The sequence below is a fragment of the Mytilus galloprovincialis genome, chromosome 7 (assembly GCF_965363235.1).
Source record: "Mytilus galloprovincialis chromosome 7, xbMytGall1.hap1.1, whole genome shotgun sequence".
NCBI lineage: Eukaryota > Metazoa > Mollusca > Bivalvia > Mytilida > Mytilidae > Mytilus > Mytilus galloprovincialis.
The window spans coordinates 71,908,887-71,921,203 of record NC_134844.1 but is presented as its reverse complement, the minus strand read 5'-3'; positions in this window follow the sequence as shown (position 1 = coordinate 71,921,203).

The window sequence follows — 12,317 nt, the reverse complement described above, 5'->3', positions numbered from 1 at the left end:
GATTACCTTAGCTGTATTTGGCAAAACTTTTAGGAATTTTGGTCCTCAATGCTATTCAACTTCGTACTTTATTTGGCCTTTTTAACTCTTTTGGATTCGAGCGTCACTGATTAGTTTTTGTAGACGAAACGCGCGTCTGGCGTATGTAAAATTTAGTCCTGTTATCTATGATGAGTTTATTTACAAAGAAGAAAACAAACTTATTTAAGATACCAGGTTTTTACTTTGGTAAGTTAAAAAATGTAAGAGCAAAGGAATGAAGGGCTTAGATTAAGACTACAACTAAGCATTCGAGTTGTTTGAAGACATTTGACGCAACAACAGAAAAAAGTATAAAACTAACAAAGAGTTGTAGGGAACGGTATTGTGAACACAAAATTTCACGTAGATCTCAGCTTCAATCTATCCTCGATTACAAGAATTCGTAATAATTTAACTAATGTAAGAGAAACTGGGTTCAATATTCTCATGTCGAAATCAAAATGTTTTTCATTACTTTGTCACGCTTCATGTACTTGCACTCAACTAGATGCAGCTTATTTTCCAGTAAAATGACGAACTTTTCCAAAGATTTTTTAGTGCAAAAAAGCGTCAAAGAAAGAATCACCCATCGTGTCTTTTGTTATTAAAAATAAGTTAAATGGAAATTATGTAACATTAACATGCTTTACCAACTAACATGCATGATATACTATCTCATACATATTAAAGAATATAATTATAGATACAACTGTGATCATCATACATGTATCATATCATAGACATGCCAAAATTAAAAAGCGAAGTCTGTGAGCCCTGAAAAAAACACCAGCCATTATATAGGAAAACTGACAATCCTAGTCAATTAAGATTACTTCTTAGACTACCTGACTCTCGAGAACTCTCGTTAAATTAGATTAAAAAAAAGATAACTGAACTGTCTAATTTCGCGTCTCATCAAATATTTCTTATATATCAATCTACCCCTAAAGCCTATCGTACTTATAAAGGCAAAACCAGAAATATAAATAATGGAGTCTAGTTTGAATAAAAATTGAACAATGATTTGCCCGCCCTAAATCTATGTTATTATATTCTAAATAAATAAGAACACATCTTCTCTTATTTAGATATTTCCTAAACTTTTTTTTTATTTTTTATTGTTCAATATAACAAACGCATATGCATGCTTAAGTGTATGGTTTGATTAGTATGGACACAGGTATATCAATATAGTTATAAAGTTTTGTACTGTATGTCAAGTTCTATATAACACTGATCACTTAAGATTGACAGACAATTACTTTTATCAGAATGCTGCCCATAAAACATCCATTTACTATCTCCTTATAAAGAAAAAGAACATTAGAGTATTAAAACACAACGACTGATATGGTTCTTGGTATGGCGATGATTAATTTAGTTTCTGTTACAGGCCATAAGTCATTACATCAACATATTCAATGAATAGTTTATGCTGTAAAAGTGCTTAGGGAGTATTTGCACTATAATAATTTCAAAAATACCACATGAGCAGTATCTACGGCTCATTTGCGAGTCTAATGGAAATTTTATTCTAAACCAATATAGGTTATAGAATATCCAATGTGATCAATATTCAATACAGAAGTATGACATAAAAAAAAAGAATGTCATAAAATATATACATACTAATTGAAATGTCTGCATCATTTAAATGATAAAAAGGGGATAAATGCAAAGGATATTTACATTAATGCGATATTTTTTTTCCGATATATATCAGCAAACTGTCCATGTTGATTCCGAGTACTGTTAACCAACTTATTTTCGTGAATAATTTATTTTCGCTACTTTCGCGAATATGTAAAACTCGATCATATCTTATTAAATTTCGCCAAGTAAATAAGAAAATCGCGAAATTAAATAGCCGCGAAGTAACTTAGAATGGGTAAAACGCGAAATAAAGTATCCGAGAAAATAAGTTGGTTTACAGTATACCATAGTGATTACTGATGAATACATTGAATTCGAAAACTTTGCAAATTAAAATTAAGTTCTATAATGTTAGATGCATCTGTATAACCAGTTATATTAGCGAAACATTATAACTTGAAATAGTATTAACATACTTTCAGATACATGTATATGGCTTTCATTATCACTGAACTAGTATATATATTTGTTTAGGGGCCAGCTGAAGGACGTCTCCGGTTGCGGGAATTTCTCGCTGCATTGAAGACCTGTTGGTGACCTTCTGCTGTTGTCTTCTCTATGGTCGGGTTGTTGTCTCTTTGACACATTCCCCATTTCCATTCTCAATTTTATGATTGTTCGTGTATTTTCGTATATGTGTTCAATCTTGTATTAGCAAGTAGCAGATACATGGCTGACTTTTTTTTGTTATTGATACATTAGGAACTTGGTCTGACTTGTTGAATATCACTTTGTTAAGCATCCGCTGATACTATTGTCAAATGTAGCGATTCAAAAGAATAATGTTTTTTATGTTTGTTTTTTTTATATATGCAGATCTGTTATTAATCTATTGGTTGCTTGGTTACATATTTTCATGGTTGAATGATAATTGTGAATTTCACAAGACAGGAAAACAATAACACAGGATATGTATTGCTGTATAAAAAAAAATTATCCATGACACTGGTTTAGTAATAAGTTTATTTGATAAAAAAAAAAAAAACATAATCAGCACGGACTATGGTGATAAAGTTAATTAGGTCTTTCCACTTTTCTGTGGAAAGACCTATTGTTTTTCTTCTGATTATTTTTTTTTTCTTCCGCCAAATTTTGTTCTTGCGATAAACATTTGTTTCGCAATATGTCGCTTAGATATTTGGTATATGATATCGAACAGTTTATGCGCTTTTGAAATTTACCCTGCGTAACCGAATACTTTTCTTTGTAGGAGTTATCTCCCCAAACACTGTTTTCTTTGTGCTCACATCTCCATCGCAACCGTAAAAGATTACGACAAATTTATTTTATAAAATTGCTCGTTATATCCTTCGCATGATTTGTCCAATTTTGACCGAAGCAATATGAACGCTCCATATGAGAGTTATTTCCCTTTTTGTATTTGAAATTTTAAAATGTAATTTAAACTGGAACACCATAAGTGATAGAGACCTAGGATCTTTTGATTTGAGGTCCTTGGTCCAAAAAAATGAAAATTAGGTCAATGTCAAAGGTCAAGGTCATATTCTAATTTTTGAATTTGTCTTATTTTCACTCATTTTCATTAACCTTATAAGATATCGACAAATTATTTTGTATAAATTGTTAGTTGCGATATGTTGTAACTAAATAATTTTAGTTGAAAGGGTGCGTAAACAATGAATGGGAGTTTTAGCCCCTATCATATCTTAAATCATGTTTAAAGTGATATAACTTATTAACCATACATATTAGAGACTAGGGTCTTTTGATTTGAAATCCTCAGTTTGTGACCTTGAAATTGAGGTCAAGGTCATAGGTTAATTTGACGTTCTAGATTTTGACCTTTGCTTTAAATTCATATCTATACATTATAAAGCCATATGAACTGACATTTTAGACTGATTTTATATATTTTAATATCAAAATAGATATTAACTGGTGGAAAGACCTTCAATTGTTCTCTGAACAATTGGTTTTTAATTCTCTATATTCTTTTTTATGAGTAATAAATCAACTGAATTGCTTCAACAAAAAATTCAAATCGAATAGAACATTTAGGCTTTTTGCAATTAACTACATATTTACAAATATATAATTATGTAATTAAATATATATTAGTAATTAACAAAAAGTTTAGCATCCGTTTTACACTAAAACACACATAAGATCATTTAAATATTGGTACGTGATAAAACGATACAACGTTTATTCAAATTTTACCTTTCTTTTTATCATGTTATTGATTGTGAAAAGATGCAATTTAATTGATTTTTTTAAATAAACATACAAACAATGCCACTTCTTGGGATTCTCGACTCTACTGATGTTAATTGTACCATTGCGGTTAATCAATCATCAGATCATTTTGACGGCTCTTCAACTGTTTCGGTCCTTATACATTTTAGGCTTTCAAATATTTAGTTTTGAGCGCTCCTGAAGAAAGTAAATCAAGAAGAGTTTCGGACGCATGAAATTAATAACGTGGTTTTTTTTTTTATTTATTTGACAGTTATATATTATACCTTCATCATGCCAATCGTCGTTTAAAAGTCCAAATTTGTATGCATCTGAAATATCGCTTTAATTACAATGATTATAAATACATATCTATAAAAAGATAGAAGGTAAACAACAAAAGTGGTGTCATATTTTTGTATTTAACCTGATTATTTCTATTTTGTAATTTTAAGTTTAATCATTACAAAGTACAGGTAAGCACACATATGTGTATACATGACTCTATAACAGATACACATAATGAAATTACTACATATATCTCCGTAGTTTTGAGAGCCTTTTGATTGTAAACAGGTGTAAAGTTAAACTTCAGGTAGATTGACAGTGCAACGGGTTTAGTTATTTGATAGGCATATTTACTTAATTTTGTCTCATTTTCTGTAAACAGCTTTTTGTCACACCTGGTAAGTTTGCGTTTGTTATTTTTTACCGTAGTATAGGTAGAAGAAGGTGTAACCCCTTAAAGTAGAATATTGTATATGACATAATTAAGGTTCATCATAACACGTGGATAGAGATCGCTGTGTTTACACCAGAAAATCTACTATGAGTACATACAAAATGATGCATCTATGAAAGTTTTGAGGCATGCAGACCTCGATATATTAAAATTACATGTGGTTTATGTTTTAGAAAATTAAAATCTTACATAAATTTTGAAGTGAGTTTTCGTCCACTCTGCAGAAGAGAGCAAAAAACACAAAAATATGAGTTTCATTTTAATTGTACAGTTTAATCGACTAATGTTTACAGGTGTCTAGTGTCTATATATTTATTGTTCATTTAAATCAATACTACTCACAACATTTAATATATAAGGGGAACTTCCCAAAGCCCTTTCTGAATCCAGTTTCTTTTGACACATTCTGCAGGAATTAAAAAAAAAAAAGGGAAAGGAAAATCTAGAAAAGTTTATAATTTTCTGAAACATAAAATTCATTTACAATTTAATTGTCTTGTTCCTGCGCAGGTTTGTCTGTACTCAAAGTAAAATTTGTGGTGTAAATACGGCCATATTAGCCAAAAGGTTATGAAGAACATGAATGACACATGCATACACAAAATATTTCAAATGGAAAAAAGTTGCCATTAACATTAGCTTGACTCAATTCATTATAGCTTTTACATTGAGTACGGGAATGCGTAAATGAACATGTGTTGACTATGTGTCATATGACAATTGCGCGTTTTATATTTTGATGTTTTGGGAGGCGACTTTCCTGGTATAGAACTTGCGCGTTTGTCTAATAAGTTTCTCAAGTAGCACTGCAATCAAAATAATCAAAGCATGCAAAGGTCAAATCATATTCAAAGCTGAAAGGGGTTTTAAACTAACAAATCAAATACAGTATGCTGAAAACGTTTAGGAAGTCCTTGGTTTTTTCGAAATCCCAACAATGTGTAATTGTCTGAATGATAGCATTTGTCATGTTAAAACAGACGTATCGACTCTTAAGCTGTGGCATCGACCTAGAACTAGGATCCTTAAAAAATATCTTGAGGGAACAGGCTCATCAGTCTCTTTTTTTTTTATTTAGTATGCATTTTTCTAATGCAGGAGCAATCTTAAAGACAACCAACATTCCGTTCAACCTAGGCAATATCAACCCTTTCAGGTTATTATTTTTAAACGAATAGAATAAATTTGCATGATTACATTACATTGATTACATCAATGTATAATCTGCGGTAATAAATAAATTATATGCGAAGAGTAATATGTGTGTGGTTAAATTATCTATATGAATATTTGACCATTATACCGAATACTTAGTCAACATTTAATTTGTATTACAATCGAGATACGGGGGCCTGGGTTGGTTGGTTTTATTTCATTGTTTTCAATTTACGGCTAATGTTTTCATTGGTAAACATTACGTGTTTGTGATTGTCCACATTATATACTTTACTCTATCAATTAACCTTTTGGGTCTAGTACATTGGGTCAGACGTTATAAATAAGATAATTATAAAACTTCTTTAGGTGAAATTGAATTACAGGAGTTTTAACTATGCTGTTTAAGAGACATGTAATGTCGTTAGATCAGATAGCTTTTCACATTTCAGTTTTATATATGTTTGTGGTTTTCACATTAAGTTTTTGAACGCTCCTGATGAGATAAAACGTCGATCGCAATAAATTAAAAGTGTTTATTTTCATTATCTTATTTTGTCAAATACGACAGGTGTCAACTTTAATGTATTTTTTTCCAATATGATCTAAGATGTATACTTTTTGTCTACAGAAACTGCAACATGAGTTCCACGATTCTTTGTGGTATATGTCATTATGCGGATACCATCAAAGATGCAAGACAGTGGTGTACAAATTGTGAAGAAGGACTGTGCGAGGACTGCGAAAAAATTCATAGGTCTACCAAAAATACCAGAACCCACAAAATTATTTCCATTGATGATTATCAAGAAATAAAGGATGTGTTGGTAAGCCAAGTATGCGAGCAACATGGGAAAAATTACGATTTGTACTGTCCTACACACGACAACGCTATATGTATCGTCTGCATCGATCAACATAAATCCTGTTCTCAAGTCATTCCACTAACCGAAGCTGTTGTAAATATAAAAGAGTCTACTGCTCTTACAGACTTAGAAGATACGATAAATGGAGCGCTACATAATAGTAAACAAAATATCAAAGGTATTAAGGCATCTGCTGAAGCATTCGATAAACAAGAGGAAAATATTAAGAAATGCATTAAGGAAGTGCGTGAAAAACTGAATAAACGTTTAGATGACATAGAGCAGAAATTGACAAAAGACTTTTCAACAAAATCTGAATGTTGTAAAACTGCATACGAAGAGACAATAAAGCAACTAATCTTAGCAGACGATAAGTTAGAAAAGTTAAAGAAGGAAGTCGAAAACCTGAAGAAAATTGCATCAGATGAACAAATATTTCTAGGAACGCGTGATATTGGCAATGTGGTTGAAAAAGAGATTAAGACCATAAAAATCATATGTGATGTTGGAAAATCATATGAAATAGACCTTGCACTAGATGATAAAATTTCGTCATTTTTAAACAATGTTAGTCAGCTTGGAAGCATATCAATTCAAGAAGACAGTGCCAATTTGCAATTTGAGGAACCAAAATTAAATCAAGCCCAAACCCAAATCTCTCTACCACTAGTAAATGTCGTACAGGAATTCCAATTGAAACATAAGTTTAGATTAGAAAAAGCCAACTTTAAGATGACCGTGACCGGTTGTATCATGTTACAAAACGGAAATATGCTTATTGCTGATCATTGGGATAAAAACATAGTATTGATACCTTATGAATGTGGTAAAAATTACAAATACATTCAAGTTCGTGGATATCCTTATGATTTAACAATGATAGATCCCGATCATATTGCTATAACATATGGAGGTTCTGGAACTTACACGCTGGATATAATAAAGCTTAGTACCGGTGTGGTCGAAAAGGAGATTCCAACTAAACAATTTGCCAAGTTATTTTTCGTATCATTAGGGTGTTTTGGAATATCTTACTGGGATTATAAATTGTATGTGATGGTTGAAATGGTTGGAATAGTCGTCCTTGATACATCAGGCTTAGTCTTAAAAACATTGCCGATAGATACTGAAAACGGTCGGAAACTTGTCGTCTTTAAAGACAGGATATACTATACTAACAGAAAAAAGAACATTATTCACTGTCTGGATTTAGCAGGTCAGGAAATGTGGGTCTATCAAGATAAATCTATCGTTGAACCTTGTGGCTTAGCTGTAGCTAGCAACCTTGACGTGTTTGTATCATGTAGCAAATCTAGCAATGTTATACTTATAACATGCGACGGAAACGATAGCACTGTCTTATTTAGAAAAGGAGACAATCTAGTTAAACCTAAAGCTATACATTTCAATAGAGAAAGGAGAGAATTATTAATATGCAATGAAAGCAACCAGCATGCTGCAGTTTACAAAGTAATATAGGATATCTAAGACATTAAATGTCATCAATGTTATTCTTTGAACATGGTTTCCTTTATCGTAAAAACATAGATGTTTTTTCAATGTGATTGTCGTTAATTCGCGATAAATGCATTGTTTTTGACGTAAACAGTACGATGTGGTCAAATTTTATCAATTCAAAGAAAGTTGACAAAATATTATAGAAAAGAGGACTAGTGGCAAAACATTGTTTATTAGGCTATATAAAAATATAGATTTCTTTTTAGAATGGTCTGTATATTAATTGGAAAAGAGATTTGTTTAATGATATTCATTGCAAAATATATAAAGACCATGTACATGTACAAATGATGTATGTAAATGTATATGTTGTATCTATAAAAGAGTAACTACTATTGTTCATGTTATAAGAAAGACCAGTAAGTGGAATTACGAATTTTAGTGCAATAACATTGTGTATAGGTACATTATCATTATTGAAATAAATGACACATAGCGAGAACATCAGGAAGCCTTTATTATAATAATCACACTGTGTGTTTAATCTAGTAAGCGTTTTAAACATTTTTGTAGAACTTTACATAATATATATCCGGTAATTGATATTTTCTAAATGATCGAGGAGATTACTTTATCTTGTTTATCATTTTGCTAGTTTTAATGTGATTGAACCTTTAATACTGTTTTATAATTTTGATTTTAAATGCTTTAGAATAACTGGAGATCCTTTTTTAGCTCACCTGGCCCAAAGGGCCAAGTGAGCTTTTCTCGTCACTTGGCGTCCATCGTCCGTCGTCGTCCTGCGTCAACTTTTACAAAAATCTTCTCCTCTGAAACTACTGGGCCAAAATTAACCAAACTTGGCCACAATCATCATTGGGGTATCTTGTTTAAAAAATGTGTCCGGTGACCCGGCCAACCAACCAAGATGGTCGCCATGGCTAAAAATAGAACATAGGGGTAAAATGCAGTTTTTGGCTTATAACTCAAAAACCAAAGCATTTAGAGCAAATCTGACATGGGGTAATATTGTCCATCAGGTCAAGATCTATCTGCCCTGAAATTTTCAGATGAATCGGACATTCCGTTGTTGGGTTGCTGCCCCTGAAATGGTAATTTTAAGGAAATTTCTGAATATTATTATAGATAGAGATAAACTGTAAACAGCGATAATGTACAGCAAAGTAAGAACTAAAAATAAGTCAGTATGACCAAAATAGTCAATTAACCCCTAAGGAGTTATTGCCCTTCATAGTCAATTTTTAACAATTTTCTTAAAATTTGAAGATTTTCAATAACATTTTCCACAGATAGTACTGTTATAAAAAGAGATAATTGTAAGCAGCAAGAATGTTTAGTAAAGTAAGATCTACAAACACATCACCATTACCAAAACACAATTTTGTCATGAATCCATCTGTGTCCATTGTTTAATATTCACATAGACCAAGGTGAGCGACACAGGCTCTTTAGAGCCTTTAGTTTTGTTTAATGTTTATTTGTTGTGGCAGAATTGTTTAAAATTGTTCACAATAAATGTTTTTGACAATTGAAGACATGATACAAATTCATTTAGATTAAACTCCTCAATCTATTTTAAACATATCTCCACGAGTAGGGGCATTAAGGCCTGGTTTTGGCCCAAGAAAATAAAGTGTTTGATAATTATTCCAAATTGGCACATAATATTTAGAAATGCATAGGGTCAAGAATATATAAATGAAAATCATCAAGATTTTTATCTGATGACGTCACAATTACGTCATCATATGTACTGTTTTCACAAAAACAATGAAAAATACAGAATTTATGCAGTTTTCTATCTTTATATCCATTGTGGAAACATCGTGCGCAGCCAAGAAACAACAAAATAATTTAACAGAAGTTTTATTATAACTATTGACATAATCTCACCAAATATAAAGTTGTTTCTTGGGTGCGCACATACTTTTTCAATCTAAAATATACTTCAAATTTGATGAAAAACAAGGAAAATCACGAAATTTTACAAAATATGCAAATTAAGTCTTGATTTGTTGCCATGGTTACTTGTTCAATGTCAAATTTGTTTTGTTTTTCTGAATACCTTGTATCTTAGTCAAGTTTTCAGTTATTTAAGAATATGTATGATAACTTTTAAATTAGTAGTAATTTTTGGTCCAAACAGGCGCCTGCCTTATTGCCCCTACTCCTTTCCCAAAAAGGCTTGACAATTATTTTCAATCAATTATATTTACAGTGACTTGACTGTTAGTGTTGCTCTCCACCAATTGCAACTCATTCAAAATTTTGACCAAATTGCAATTTGTTTTATAAAATCAAATTGTTCAACTGGGCAGAAATTTGAACCAACTGCTGTAGAAAACCACAGCCAAGCTTAAGTCATGAAAGTGCAAGGTGATAAAATAAAATATACTTACAATCCTATAAGACTTTAACTCCACTTTAATGATGTTGCGACAAAATTAGTTTATCAGTTTGTATAGTTATATTATATTCATTTCCATGCTGAAGGGGAACTGTTTATTTTGAATTGCTATTAAATTGTCCAAACTAAGCTTTCATATAGTTTTTCTTTCTAAAAGTATTCTATATTTATAAGAATCAGACATTATGTGAATTAAAACATTTCATATTCAGTAAAATATGTGTAAAATTGCAATATATATGTTTGTAGGAAGTTTCCATGGGGGAGATAATAACTTTTCTTTCAAAAAGTCTTTATTCAAAAGAATAATATTTTAGGTTATCTCCCCTGAAAACTTATCAATAGCATATTGTTATTTCACACATATTTTACTGAATATATGATGTTTTATTTAAAATGATATCTGATTCTTGTCAATGACATTGGACATGTGACTGACGGAAACTTCGTAACATGAGGCCTCCTTATACAAAGTATGAAGCATCCAGGTCTTCTACCTCCTAAAATATAAAGCTTTAAAGAAGTAAGCTAACACCGCCGCTGCCGCCGCCGCCGGATCACTTTTCCTATGTCGAGCTTTCTGCAACTAAAGTCGCAGGCTCGCCTTCTTTACTAATCATTGATTTTATGTTGAAAATCCTAAATGTAAAGCTTTATTACAACTGTCACATAAACTTAACATTAACCAAGAAAACCAAACATTGATCAATGAACCATGAAAATGATGTCAAGTTCAGATAAACATGATAAACCATGCCAGGCAGACATGTACAGCTAACAATTCTTCCATACAACAAATATAGTTGACCTATAGCTTATAGTTTAAGAATAACAGACCAAAACACAAAAACTTAACACTGAGGAATGAACTGTGAGAATAAGGTCAAGGTCAAATAAAATCTACGCGATTGACATATAGATCATAAAATATTTACATACACCAAATATAGTTGGCCTGTTGCTTATTGTATTAGAAAAATAGACCAAAACTCAAAAACTTAACTTTGACCACTGAACCATGAAAATGAGGTCAAGGTCAGATGACACCTACCAGCTAGACATGTACATCTTACAATCATTCCATACACCAAATATAGTAGACCAATTGCATACAGTATAAGCAAAACAGACCAAAACACAAAAACTTAACTATAACCACTGAACCATGAAAATGAGGTCAAGGTCAGATGACACCTGCCAGTTAAACATGTACACCTTACAGTCCTTCCATACACCTAATATACTAGACCTATTGCTTATAGTATCTGAGATATGGACTTGACCACCAAAACTTAACCTTGTTCACTGATCCATGAAATGAGGTCGAGGTCAAGTGAAAACTGTCTGATGGGCATGAGGACCTTGCAAGGTACGCACATACCAAATATAGTTATCCTACTATTTATAATAAGAGAGAACTTAACATTACAAAAAATTTTAACTTTTTTTTTAAGTAGTCACTGAACCATGAAAATGAGGTCAAGGACATTGAACATGTGACTGACGGAAACTTCATAACATGAGGCCTCCTTATACAAAGTATAAAGCATCCAGGTCTTCTACCTCCTAAAATATAAAGCTTTTAAGAAGTAAGCTAACACTATCCCTATGTGGAGCTTTCTGCAACTAAAGTCGCAGGCTCGACAAAAACTTAATATTGACCAATGAACTATGAAAATAAGGTCTGGGTTTGATGGTACCTGCCAGACAGATGTATACAATTCCAAATCATTCCCAACACCAAATTTGAGATATGGACTTGATCATGAAAACTTAACTTTGTTCACTGAAACATGAA